Source organism: Amphiprion ocellaris, chromosome 16 (genome assembly GCF_022539595.1).
Source record: "Amphiprion ocellaris isolate individual 3 ecotype Okinawa chromosome 16, ASM2253959v1, whole genome shotgun sequence".
NCBI classification, from domain to species: domain Eukaryota; kingdom Metazoa; phylum Chordata; class Actinopteri; family Pomacentridae; genus Amphiprion; species Amphiprion ocellaris.
This window is the reverse complement of record NC_072781.1, coordinates 25,065,032-25,079,412: the sequence shown is the minus strand read 5'-3', so window position 1 is coordinate 25,079,412 and position 14,381 is coordinate 25,065,032. Positions and strand designations below refer to the sequence as shown.

General features: G+C 40.0%; 1 protein-coding gene across 2 annotated transcripts in view; it reads right to left on the bottom strand.

The window, feature by feature from the left end:
- Window positions 1-14,381, bottom strand: part of thada (THADA armadillo repeat containing) — a 129,141-nt gene that overhangs the window by 6,100 nt on the left and 108,660 nt on the right. The window lies entirely within an intron of this gene.

Sequence of the window (14,381 nt, the reverse complement as noted above, 5' to 3'; positions counted from 1 at the left end):
GAGATTTAGGAGTTTAAGAGCTTGAGTGACAAATTCCTTTCTTTACCAAGAAGCCCCCTCTCTCTGGGACAGCCCTGCCTCTGAAGTCAAGCCTTTACAGTCCACCCCCACCTCCACCCTCTCCAACATTAAGGGACATAATAGGAAATTTTAGCTGCAATGAATTTATCTACTTTTTTACGGAGGTTTCACACATCGCTTAACGTGATTTGCCTCCTCGAGGTTTTGGCGCAAAATGCCCCCTTTCTCAAGGGGATTGTCTTTCAGGCTGTTAGCGGGGTGTGTGTTGGTTGCAAGCATGTGTGTGCGCGTGCTGGCATTTTAATCAGGTGTTGTTTTGCATTGAGAGGCTATGAGGGGCAATCCTTAAGTGACAATATCGGTTGGTGGATGAATGGGGTTTGGATGGGGTGAGGCTGTGTGTGTGCTTTTGTGAGTGTTGTGCAGTTGGCATCCATTGGCACACACTCCATCCCCTGGCGCTATATAGTACATTTGAGCAGGGCAGGGCAGGAGAGTGAGGGGAAAAACTTAACCTTGTGCCACTTGTGGAAACAGTAGTACCATTCTGAGCTTTTCGAACATTTGTTTTTTTTAACTGACCTGAGATCTTTGGTTACTTTGCTGGAAACTGTGCTAACCACAGTTTTAGAGACTGCTTTCTATGTAAATCTGCAAGAACCAAAACAAACCCTTCAACAGGCATGCATTATCATCTCTGCTGAGGAATTGTATTTAGTAGAATAAAAGCAGACTCGTGTCTACAGGTGAACTCGTAACATCTAACGCTGCTACCTCTGAAAAGCCGAATCATTACCGTATGTATTCCAAGTGAACTGAAAGAATGAAATAAATGCTAACACTAGTGTAGCAAAAAGCTCACAGTGATAATAAAAACAGACTATTGCTTGACGGGTGTAATGTTAGTTTAATGCTATATTTGGTTACAAGAACTAAAAGCTAAGCAAAGCATAGCTGCAATAATTAAATGAGAATTCAAATCGTTTTTGCTGATTCTTGGACTTTGCAGACTCTTCCTCTAAAACCACAAATTTGTACCTTTAAGTGATGCTAGATGAAAAGTTAGGTGATCACTGAAGCCAGTAGGACACATGAACATTTGTATGGCAATGATTCCAGTAAGTTCCAGTCTGGGCAATCACTCTCTCTCCTTGTAATTGTTAACCAAATTTGCAGTGAATTTTTAAATTGTAGCAAAAAATGTGAATTAAAAATTGTGCAATGCCAAAACTCGTTCAGAAAAGTTGTTTCAGTCTGCCCTTATGTGCATAAAGCCACTATGTGCATTAAGTCCTAAATGTAAAACTGTTCTGCAAATCTGCACCAGTTTTTTTTTTTGTTTGTTTGTTTGTTTGTTTGTTTTTTTAAACAATTTTGCTGTTTCCATTAACTTTTTCTACTTGCCCATGTTGAAGTACAGAAAGAACTACATAGAAACAAAGATCCATTATGGAAAACGTGACTTAAGAAGTAGTGACCCATCAGACCATGCCACTGGAATGACTAAGTATCAGTATCACTAAAATACTTCACTCTTTTAGTGCGGTGGACCTTGTTTTGTCAAAACACTTTTCATGCATGAGGTCAAAAATGAAGCTTAATGAGGCATTTAAAGTCAAAATGTGATTCATGTCATCACTGCACCATTATCTAGTGATCTGGTTTATTTACAATAAAAACAATACACTATTACAGCAAGTGTGCAGTATATATCGTAAACAGTTAGTGTTACATAGCATGTAGTGTGAAACAAGGACACAGCAATAGATGTCAGTGCCCTGACATGAACCGGATGTTCTGGTGGGATAAGCTAATGGTTAATTCCTGACATCAATTTGAAGTGAGACCTTGCCCTACTCCTCTCCCCCCATGTCCCGAACTCTCATCTCCATACTGTACTGCTAAATCTCTAATAAAAGTGTAGAATGCTGAAAAATAAAATGATAGTAGAGGAAAACTCAACGTGAGTTGCATTGTACTATACTCTGATCTTGTGTTGGACCAATTAATTTCTGTCCCTGTTGCAGCTGTGCTTATCTCATGTATTGCATGTGTACAGAGTAGTGGTGGGATGAGATAAAAAAAAAAAAATCTAATTATTAGAGGCATTTAAATTAATTAATCATGATTAATCATGTTTTGTCAAATAGCAGTATTTGACACAATAAGTAAAGTTATTCAGTTAAAATAAATTGTGGTTGACGGCTGAATCGATGAATAGACATATACATGAACTTAAACAACAAAAATGTTTATGTTTCAAGTGCAATTATAGCTATTATATTCAACATTTTAAGACTTTTTATAAACTCAAACACTTTGAACGTTTTCAAAAGTGGCCTATTATGGGATGGCTACACCGTCTGCCGGTAGCAGGACTGTCGTAGCTAACGTTAGCTCTGGTGCTAACAGCATGTTTTGCATTGAGGCGACACCATCGGCTTGAAGTGCTGCGGTGATAAGTAAACTCTTTGTTGAACAATTCACACACAACAACGCTTTTATCCAAGCTTCCATCAGGAAGATTTTTAAAAGAAAACTTTCCACCCAACAAGCTCAATGTGGTCTTGTCTTCTTTCACTGTTCACCAAACTTTCTTTTGCGCTGACATCACTCAGTGCATCCTGTGCATCTTCTTCTCAGCTGGAAACCAGACTTTAGTTGCATCAGTGTTGAGAAATGATTAAACTAAGAAAGGTGCGATTAAATGCGTCATTTTTTTAATCGCCTTATTTTTTCTGTAATTATTTAATCGAAATGAATGCATTCAAGTCCCAGACCTAGTAAAACTTACAACAGTCTATATATACTTAGATTGAGGACAGCATGATGAGCCATTCATCAGCACACAACAGAGTACTACTAGGAGACATGAAGACGATGCATCATTTTCCAAAACATGTTTTTGTATAAGTGAATGTTAAGAGTGAAGAGACCCTCATTCTTCAGTAAATCTACACTGAGCCCCTGCAGCTGGGAGGGTTGGGGGGATGTGGGGGTGTCAGGTGTCCCATTGAGCGGAGGATAAGGAGCTGGAGGGTGGGATGGGGGTTATCGACGGGCTGTCAGGACAGTGAAATGCGAGAAATCCTGAGCACCTCCCACTCTGCGCTCTTCTACTCGCCGGTGTCATTATGTTCACTGTAGTGGGAGTTCATTCCTCCGCTCAGCCACCCACATCTGACGGACCTGGGTTAGACACCCACTGAGCCCCCTCCCTCAACGTCCCACCTGGAGGCTGGAACCTGCTCTTGGACCACTGCACGGGTGCCTCTGCTACACCTGTCCTGTCCCATACTCAGCTCTTTATCCTGTACAACCGGGACAAAGACCGTCTGTCCAACAGGGGCCACAGAGATCTACAGGAGCAGGATTCAGTGTGGAATCACATGTGGGCTTCAACAAAAGCTACTTGCTGCTGGAGCTGCAAAAATTAATCGATATGTTGTCAACTATTAAATTAATATCTAACTATTTTGGTAATCGATTATTTGTTGCGACAAATTTTCAAAATAAAAAAATGTCTAAATTACGTCATTTCAGATTCTTAGTTGTGAATATTACCTGGTTTATATTCTCCTCTATGACAGCAAACTGAACATATTTTGGTCTTGTACATTAGAGGACACTGTCTTGAGCTTTGGGAAACACTGCTTACCTTTGGCCTAACCAACTAATTTGACCAAACAACGAATCGATTGAGGTAAAAAAAAAAAACAGATCAATCAATGTTAAAAAATAACTAGTAACTGTTACAGCCCTACTTGTTACTGATCTGAAAACAGAAATACCTACAAAGTTTCCCACAAAAATGACAAAATGCCCACATCATCTCCTTCGAGCAAGGTGAAAGGAACACTCCTTCTTCTTCACTCACACAGTGTGCGCTGCAGACGCTGCTTTGGAGCCGAGACACCAGGAAGCAAAGGTGCGAGATAGTGAGAGAGGCGTGAAATAAAAACACACACTTTACAGCCCTGATTTCCTCTGGTGACTGACGAGAAAGAGAGAGCCGAGAGTGTGGAGATCAAGAGCGACAACAGCATCAACAGGAAACACGACAACAAAAGTAGAAAACCTAGTGAGCAGTGAGCATTAGCATAAAAATGATGGCCTGAGAGCATGCTGACAGCCTGAACTCACTGCTGCAGCACAGTCAGTGGTGAGTTCAGCACAATGGTCGCCTCAACAGGTAGAGGCTCCTGTCTGTCTCCATCAGGAAACCCCACCATCACCTGGAGTCACTTCACTGCCTATCAAAGTGATTTTACAGATAACTGGTGTTGTTCTTCAGGCTGTGAAAGGCTGTAAAGGTGACAGCATGTTAACTGGCTGTACTTTCTCACAGACTTTTATTTGCTCATGCTTGCTGAAAGTAGCAACTGATCGGACTTTTGTCACAATATGACACAAAGGCTGCTAAATTTCACCAAAAACCACTGTGAAGTTGATTTTATACACTGCTTCTTGGTGGGTGGAGTTTATATTATTTTTATGTGTTGGACCAATTAATTTCTGTCCCTGTTGCAGCTGTGCTTATCTCATGTATTGCATGTGTACAGAGTAGTGGTGGGATGAGATAAAAAAAAATAATCTAATTATTAGAGGCATTTAAATTAATTATGATTAATCATGTTTTGTCAAATAGCAGTATTTGACACAATAAGTAAAGTTATTCAGTTAAAATAAATTGTGGTTGACGGCTGAATCGATGAATAGACATATACATGAACTTAAACAACAAAAATGTTTATGTTTCAAGTGCAATTATAGCTATTATATTCAACATTTTAAGACTTTTTATAAACTCAAACACTTTCAACGTTTTCAAAAGTGGCCTATTATGGGATGGCTACACCGTCTGCCGGTAGCAGGACTGTCGTAGCTAACGTTAGCTCTGGTGCTAACAGCATGTTTTGCATTGAGGCGACACCATTGGCTTGAAGTGCTGCGGTGATAAGTAAACTCTTTGTTGAACAATTCACACACAACAATGCTTTTATCCAAGCTTCCATCAGGAAGATTTTTAAAAGAAAACTTTCCACCCAACAAGCTCAATGTGGTCTTGTCTTCTTTCACTGTTCACCAAACTTTCTTTTGCGCTGACATCACTCAGTGCATCCTGTGCATCTTCTTCTCAGCTGGAAACCAGACTTTAGTTGCATCAGTGTTGAGAAATGATTAAACTAAGAAAGGTGCGATTAAATGCGTCATTTTTTTAATCGCCTTATTTTTTCTGTAATTATTTAATCGAAATGAATGCATTCAAGTCCCAGACCTAGTAAAACTTACAACAGTCTATATATACTTAGACTGAGGACAGCATGATGAGCCATTCATCAGCACACAACAGAGTACTACTAGGAGACATGAAGACGATGCATCATTTTCCAAAACATGTTTTTGTATAAGTGAATGTTAAGAGTGAAGAGACCCTCATTCTTCAGTAAATCTACACTGAGCCCCTGCAGCTGGGAGGGTTGGGGGGATGTGGGGGTGTCAGGTGTCCCATTGAGCGGAGGATAAGGAGCTGGAGGGTGGGATGGGGGTTATCGACGGGCTGTCAGGACAGTGAAATGCGAGAAATCCTGAGCACCTCCCACTCTGCGCTCTTCTACTCGCCGGTGTCATTATGTTCACTGTAGTGGGAGTTCATTCCTCCGCTCAGCCACCCACATCTGACGGACCTGGGTTAGACACCCACTGAGCCCCCTCCCTCAACGTCCCACCTGGAGGCTGGAACCTGCTCTTGGACCACTGCACGGGTGCCTCTGCTACACCTGTCCTGTCCCATACTCAGCTCTTTATCCTGTACAACCGGGACAAAGACCGTCTGTCCAACAGGGGCCACAGAGATCTACAGGAGCAGGATTCAGTGTGGAATCACATGTGGGCTTCAACAAAAGCTACTTGCTGCTGGAGCTGCAAAAATTAATCGATATGTTGTCAACTATTAAATTAATATCTAACTATTTTGGTAATCGATTATTTGTTGCGACAAATTTTCAAAATAAAAAAATGTCTAAATTACGTCATTTCAGATTCTTAGTTGTGAATATTACCTGGTTTATATTCTCCTCTATGACAGCAAACTGAACATATTTTGGTCTTGTACATTAGAGGACACTGTCTTGAGCTTTGGGAAACACTGCTTACCTTTGGCCTAACCAACTAATTTGACCAAACAACGAATCGATTGAGGTAAAAAAAAACAAACAGATCAATCAATGTTAAAAACTATAACTAGTAACTGTTACAGCCCTACTTGTTACTGATCTGAAAACAGAAATGCCTACAAAGGTTCCCACAAAAATGACAAAATGCCCACATCATCTCCTTCGAGCAAGGTGAAAGGAACACTCCTTCTTCTTCACTCACACAGTGTGCGCTGCAGACGCTGCTTTGGAGCCGAGACACCAGGAAGCAAAGGTGCGAGATAGTGAGAGAGGCGTGAAATAAAAACACACACTTTACAGCCCTGATTTCCTCTGGTGACTGACGAGAAAGAGAGAGCCGAGAGTGTGGAGATCAAGAGCGACAACAGCATCAACAGGAAACACGACAACAAAAGTAGAAAACCTAGTGAGCGGTGAGCATTAGCATAAAAATGATGGCCTGAGAGCATGCTGACAGCCTGAACTCACTGCTGCAGCACAGTCAGTGGTGAGTTCAGCACAATGGTCACCTCAACAGGTAGAGGCTCCTGTCTGTCTCCATCAGGAAACCCCACCATCACCTGGAGTCACTTCACTGCCTATCAAAGTGATTTTACAGATAACTGGTGTTGTTCTTCAGGCTGTGAAAGGCTGTAAAGGTGACAGCATGTTAACTGGCTGTACTTTCTCACAGACTTTTATTTGCTCATGCTTGCTGAAAGTAGCAACTGATCGGACTTTTGTCACAATATGACACAAAGGCTGCTAAATTTCACCAAAAACCACTGTGAAGTTGATTTTATACACTGCTTCTTGGTGGGTGGAGTTTATATTATTTTTTCCAGACATGGCTAAACAACGTAAAGTGGACAATTTAATGTTGCACTTCAGGAAGACTGAAGAACTCACAGGTGAAAGACTAACTGAGATATGGTAAATAGGATCAAGCTCCTAGAAAGCTCTATCCTACGATTTCCATGATGCAAATCAGTAACATCTTTAATTAGATGCCCACAATGACAACATCAGAATTGCATTTGCTTTTAAATTCAGAAAGACATTCTAGATACACAAAAGCAATGAAATGATTGTTTTCACAGGCTGAGTTTTGCATAAAAGGGGGTGGAGTTTCCCTTTACACTTTTAAAGTAACATCCTTTTGTCATGCACGAACGCCCGCTATGCAAATGCTGCTCCTTACAGCTTTATTCGCACGGATTATGCCAGAACATTAATAGATCAATTTGGTTGCAACATTTGGCCTTCATCAATCAAGAAAAAAAAAAACCCTGAAACTCAAAATAAATTGATTTTACAAAATTCTCTTGTTGTTTAATAAGTAGAGAATTTTAGGGTGCTCAAGTCTACACGTAGCTGCCTGTTTATGTGGCACATCTAACTAAAACTAGTGTTATAACTAATAAAACTGCCCTGTCCACATCCGATTTTGTCCCTATTTACCAGCAAACATACAGTAAATCACAGAAACACCTCTCTGTATGTTGCATTGAGTGCAAACACAATCATTTTGTTGTATTTTCCTTAAATTTGAACATCTCCTGACTATGGGAGCTATCCTGATGGAATCCACTCCACTGATAGCGAATGAAGTGAACATTTAAACGACCTATAACGCCTCAGAGATCTGGCTCTGATTACAACTGTTTCACAGCAACAGAGGATGCATAACGAGGCTGATTCACACACACTGTAGCATTGCCCTGCTCAGATACTCTGCACTCCTGTTTTATCTTCAGAACACATCCCACTGCTTTATACTGCTGTGAACACACTTTACAGACACTGCAATGAGTCTGTAGACACCAGTCATTACTGCAGGCATGTGATTTTGTTTCACACCAGCTACCAAATGATTCAAATCTCATTCCCCATGCTGCCGTACAATTGAAAGATGGGGCAAGCAGCAAAAACGCCATCTCCGTTTGTGTGTTTCCATTGGAGGGAAAAATAACAGCTTATTTATTCTAAAAGTGAAGGTTGGAGCTGAAAACCAAATGTTGAGTAAGTCTCCTCTAGTTTCTGCCCAAATGAGTGACCCGAAGTCAGGTTTAATGGCTGAGTGAGTGCTGAGCTAAAATAGGACGAGGTCGGTTTAATAAGTGTCCTTCAGCCCTGTCAGGTCATTCATATCCAATCATCTGCGTCATCCACTGTAAATGAATGAACTGTGGGGAATGGACACATGAATGGCATTATTCTGCTGGCTGTACAGCAAGCAAAGTAGGTTACTCACGGTGGCTGTTGGATCATGGTTCACTGAGAACGGCCCAGAAAATTCAGGCATGTGAGCCAAGTGTATACGGCCTCTACTGCACTTTTGTTGGGTAAAACAGAAGGTATGATATGGAACTTAGAACAATATACTAACCCTCAGAATTTCAAGAAGTTTTATGCTTCTGTCATGTTTTTCCTGCTATAAAAAATCCTGCACCTCAACGGAAACAGCACAATAATGACTAGAAGCAGAAGGAACTCTAAAATGTCTTCTGTGCAGTATGTCACAGTTACATAGTACAACAATTCCAAATGCCCACAGCTGAAAACCAGTTTGGATGGTTCTTTAATCATAGATGTTTTCCTATTTACATTTCTAATTTGTTTACACACTGGTCTCCTATCTGCTCTGTGTAAGCACAGCCTGCAGTTCAGTCGAATAGTCTCTAAGTTTGTGTCCCGACTGTTGGGGACAGCTGAGTCAGTCATGACTTCTGAGCTGTGCTGAGAATATGGTGCAAATGGTTGATTTTTGGCAAATTTTGAAAAGAGCCATAAAATAAAGTCATTTCACTGAAATAGAACAACTTAAAGATGTGATTTGGTTAAATTTCCACACTGAACTGGAGATCACAAATGATTAGTTCAATGACTTTCAGAAAGTTACTAACAATTTTTCGGTTGTTACAGTTTTTGGCTCTGAGAAATTATGTAATTTTGGATAAGATATGATAACACACCTTTCAATATTGGTGCTGGGGATCACCAAGGTTAATAAAAGTTATGTTCAGTAACTTTCTGGGGGACAGCTGGATGAGAAGCAGTGAGATACCACTCATTTCCGTACTGTAAACAGAAGCCAACGCCAGCAGCCACTTAGCTTAGCACAAAGAATGGAAACAGGGGAACACTGCTAGCCTGGCTCCATCCAAAGGCAGCAAAATCTTCAGCAGTGTTCCCCTGTGTGCTACACTACCATTCAAACGTTTGGGGTCACCCAGACAATTTCATGTTTTCCATGAAAACTCACACTTTTATTCATGTGCTAACATAACTGCACAAGGGTTTTCTAGTCATCAACTAGCCTTTCAATACCATTAGCTAACACAATGTAGCATTAGAACACAGGAGTGATGGTTGCTGGAAATGTTCCTCTGTACCCCTATGTAGATATTCCATTAAAAATCAGTCATTTCCAGCTAGAATAGTCATTTACCACATTAGTAATGTCTAGACTGTATTTCTGATACATTTAATGCTATCTTCACTGAAAAAAATGTTTTTCTTTCAAAAATAAGGACATTTCTAAGTGACTTCAAACTTTTGAATGGTAGTGTTAACTGGCTGTATCTCCATATTTAACATAGAAAGACAAGAGAGGTATCAGCCTTCTAATTTAACCTTCTGGCAGACAGTGGAAAAAGTAAATTTCTAAAAATGTCAAAATAATAATTAATCATGTGAAAGAAAAATACATTGTGTCTCAGATTTGTTTTATTATTTATCAGTACAAAAAGTGTTTTTTTTTTATAGCTTTTCTCTTCAACATCCAGTTTTATTCTGTGCATGTGTGTATTTTTTAGGTTTAAAAAGGCAACCTAATATGAGACATCTGATATCCAGTTTGGTCTTTATATTGAAGAAAATAGCCGTGGGTTGATATTTCAGAAGATAAATGGGTGGAGTGACTGTCGAGTGTGAATTCCTGTTCCATTAATAGCATCTATAAGCTCATAAATTTTAAGGGCTATACACTAACTTCAATATTGAAACACTAAAATTCAGTGTTTCTATGTTTTTCATCATTATTTTCCAGATGCATAGAGGGCACGTTGGCCTGTTCATTTTGGTTTTATTCTAGATTTGACTTTGAGTTTTTTATTATAATGCTTAGACAACTTGGATAATAATGATTACTGTCCAACATATCTGAATTTAGAGAGACAGTATTCATTTTGTGCTAATATTAAATTACAAAAGTCAATTTTGCTCTTTTAAGTGACTTGAAATATATTAAAGTGGAGATTTGATTAGCTTCCTATTTCCTAGTCAGAATTCCAATCAATGCCCTCTCACAAACGGACGTCTCATCAAATCCCTCTGTGTTCTATATATAAAGTGATCTCTCTGTTCCTGCCCGGAGCCTGTCACAGTGCTGGAGATCCAGCGAGGGCGAGAGGAGTTTGATTTCAGACCCAATTAGGCTGGAGGTATTTGGGTGGTGGTGGTGGTGTTGATGCTGGTTGGGGGTGTGGAGGGGTTAAATTAGATTTGCTCTTCCTGTCCAGGACAATGGTTCCACTGTTGGTCACAGGTCAGGGACGACGAGGTTCAACTGATTTGATGTGAATCTGTACAAATTCCTCTCTCTATTTTTTAATTGTCTAAAATATATGTATAAATCTATGTAAGTAAAAGAAGAAATTCTGCTATTTAATGGAAGAAAAAGTATACTTTACAATGGATCCAGTCACTTTATTAAAGATAAGGTGATTTTTTCTTTTGCTTAATGATAATTATATGCCATCAAAATGTCTATTAGTTGAACTAAATAATCTTGTACTTTAGGAGAAAATACTCCCTGTAGATATATGTGAGAGCTTTTAAAAGTCACTTTAAAGATTGAGATACTGCATATCATACACAGTAAACATGTTTGTTTTTACCTACTGGTAAACTTGACAATTAAATCAACTGATAAATTCAACTTGCTTAGCTAAATGGGGGATGTCTGCTTCGTATTTTCGTCATTTTGTGTGTGTTTGGTGTTTGTGTGTTGCTGAATGCGTCTCTGTTCCCACATTTCTGCCTGTCCTCCATATCAAAGGGCTCTGAGTCGTCGCCTTCATCTGAAGCAGCTAACACCTCAGATACTTGACTCTGCAGCGGCAGGTCATAAAAAACACACACACACACACACACACACACACACTGACACACACAGAAGATTGGCTGGCCTAAAGGGAATGGGGAAGATGCACGCAAACACACACTCTCACCGTGACACAGACACAAACACAGTAATGTTGTTTTTCCACTGGCACAGCACTGTACTGTATATCTGTGGTGTGGAATAGCAGGCTGCCCTATTCCATTTCTGTGTCCTTGGCACTGTGACAGCAGGGAGTAATTCTGACCTAAGATATTATGCAGGTCACTGAGCCAAAGGTATCGCTAACGGAATCAGGCCTCTGCAGAGGTGGCTAAGAAAATCAACACTTTAACACTGTGCCACTTGAGCTCTGGAAAACACTTTCAGAAGTTTGGCCATAAATCTGTATTGCAGAGGCTTGTTGTCATTGAGAAGTTGCCGTATAGAGGCTCTAGGAAGTCAATACATCCAGCTGCTGGCTGCACACAACCTACAAATTAGTTAAAGTTATTTTTATACATTAAATAGACATTATACAACATTAACATAATTTATGCTAACCTAAGCTAAAAGAATCAGCCATGCTTACAGCTCCATATTTAGGATGTGGATATAAAAGTAGTGCTGATCCTCTTACTTATTCAACTCTCTGCACTAAAGCGAATAAGTGCATTTTACAATGTTTGTTGTAAAATGCAAGTTGAAGGAAGAATAGATTAGATTTTTTTCTTGTTGGTGACACAAAGCATTTTGCCTTATGACAGGAACATATCAGGAAGGTCTTGATATTGCTCCTGGTGGCTGACTGTTGCATCAGCTACGTTTCCATTTTGTATTTTTATGCACATTTTGCAGCATTGCTTTCAACAAAGTTCATGGAAATGGCAAAAGCCAAAAAAAACCCTGTTTTACAAAAACGTTTTTAACGCTCGCTTAAAGTGGTTTTCAGCTTCTTCGAAAAGAGTTAATGTGCATGACATAAGATAGAAAGATGCTTTCAGAGTAAGTTTTGACATGCAAATCCGACTCACATATCTGAGCAGTTGTTTCTGTTTCATTTGTTGTCTTTGTCTCTGGACAGCATGAAATGTGGCCGATAACAGCTGACATGAAAGAATAATAATAAGTTTTTCTGTAGATGCCCAAAGTTTTGCTTGCTCTTCTTTAAATTGTTATTAACAGCTGGCCAACAGCTGGTTTCGCACCAGGGGTGACTCCTCTGGTTGCCAAAGTAAGTCCGACTGAATAGAAGTCTATTAGAAAATGACTCTACTTCTCCTGTGATCTGTTCCATGAGTCAATATTTTTCTAATGAGTTAATGGTCTCATCGCTAATTTCACATCTTCCTTAATAATACCATGATTGTAATGTAGAAAATTATAGTCCCATTGAGAGTAAAATAGACGATAAAAGACGGGTTTGTTATAAGGCACAGCTACGTGTCATAGACATGTTGCTATGATATCGCTGTGCACAGTGTCCTCGAGTGCTCAGTCAGATCCATCCCTTCACTTGTTACATTTAACTATGAAACACCAAGATGGTAATGGCATTATTTCAAAGCCGAGGCTTTAAAACAGTTGTCCACAAACCAATAGGTGACGTCAAGGTGATTGTGTCCCATCTTTTATATGCAGTCTTTGGCGCGTTTCTGGTTAACTCACTTGCCACAGCTGTTGACCAACTGGGCCTAGGCATGCAGATCAGGCTTTACAACCTGCTGCACATTCAGACAAGCTTCCAAATTCTCTTTTACACACAAAGCCACACTGGCACACAATCACAGATGCAGAAATGTTCTCCAGCAGCAGCAGCGTTCTTACAATCACGATGACTTCATATAATTTTGCCATAGCTCCTAAAGTACCAAAATGTCCTTCCAGCTCACTGCTGTGTGTAATTTTAAAGCTTTAAAAGAAGAAAGATGACATACTTCTCCAAGCCTTTTTTTTTTTTTTTTTACTGTCAATGGGGTGTGATTTGTTTTGGGTTTTTCTGTTGTTTTTCATTTGCATGAGGAATTTGATTTTAGAGGCCAAGTCACTCAATCATTTGGTACAAGATCACCAATTTACCGTCTCATTTCTTCCTTTCGGTGTCGCCCTCTGCATTCCTGCAATGCGTACGACGCGTGTTCAAATAAACTAGGAATCCTGTGCAATTTTCACGATCATCTCAGCAGTGAGAGTAGGTTTTTGAATGGCTTGGCTGGAGAGTGAACGGTCACGCAGAAGAATAGAGAAAAAAAACAACTCAGTTTTTCCTCCTTAGTGTCCAGGAGGAAATGTAGGCAGTTTTTACGGTAAGTAACACACTCTGCTCTCCCACACATGCAAGAACTATAATCTCCAAATAAGCAGTGAATATGGATGAACAAAGGAGGATGTCCTGCTCTCTTCTCTCCACACACTCAAGGACACCCACTCTGTAATTATGCCTATTGTGTTCTCTTCCTGTTGTAGAGAAAGAAAACCTCTCCATCTTAGTCATGTTGTTGACCTCCTATCTGATTTTTCGCTGACAGCTTATCTGACCCTGTCTGGCCTTATGTACATAAACACATATAGAACACACACATACTGCCTTTGGATAAATACTGGTATCAAAACACTTCCAGGAATTTTAACTGTGCTTCCTGGGCCCTCAGACAATGAGACGTTGTCATCCTTATAGGAAAAAAAATGAGGATTTTTTTTTTAATGGACACTAAGTAACATAAAAATGTTGGCCCACATTTTAAAAAACTAAAAATCTCACCCCCTAGCTAAAACAGCCAGAGCCTGAGTTGAGACTTTCCTCACCACAAGCAGTGCTGCGATGAGACTTCTTTTTCTTTTCTCCTGTGGAGATGTTTTTGCTATCTCGTGTTATGTTATGAGATACTATCAGTGGCGACAGACACAATAAGGGTGGCTCCTGCAGGGAAGCTGGGAAAATACAGGAAGTGAGTGTTGTGAGGACGGAAGTCACACTAAGGCTGTTTGTGAGGAGGTACTTGAGAGTTGGCAGCTGTCAGTCCTCTCAGATAGCGTCTCTGTGAGGACAACACTGGCATTAGTGTGTGTGTGTGTGTGTGTGTGAGTGAATGCGTTCGGTA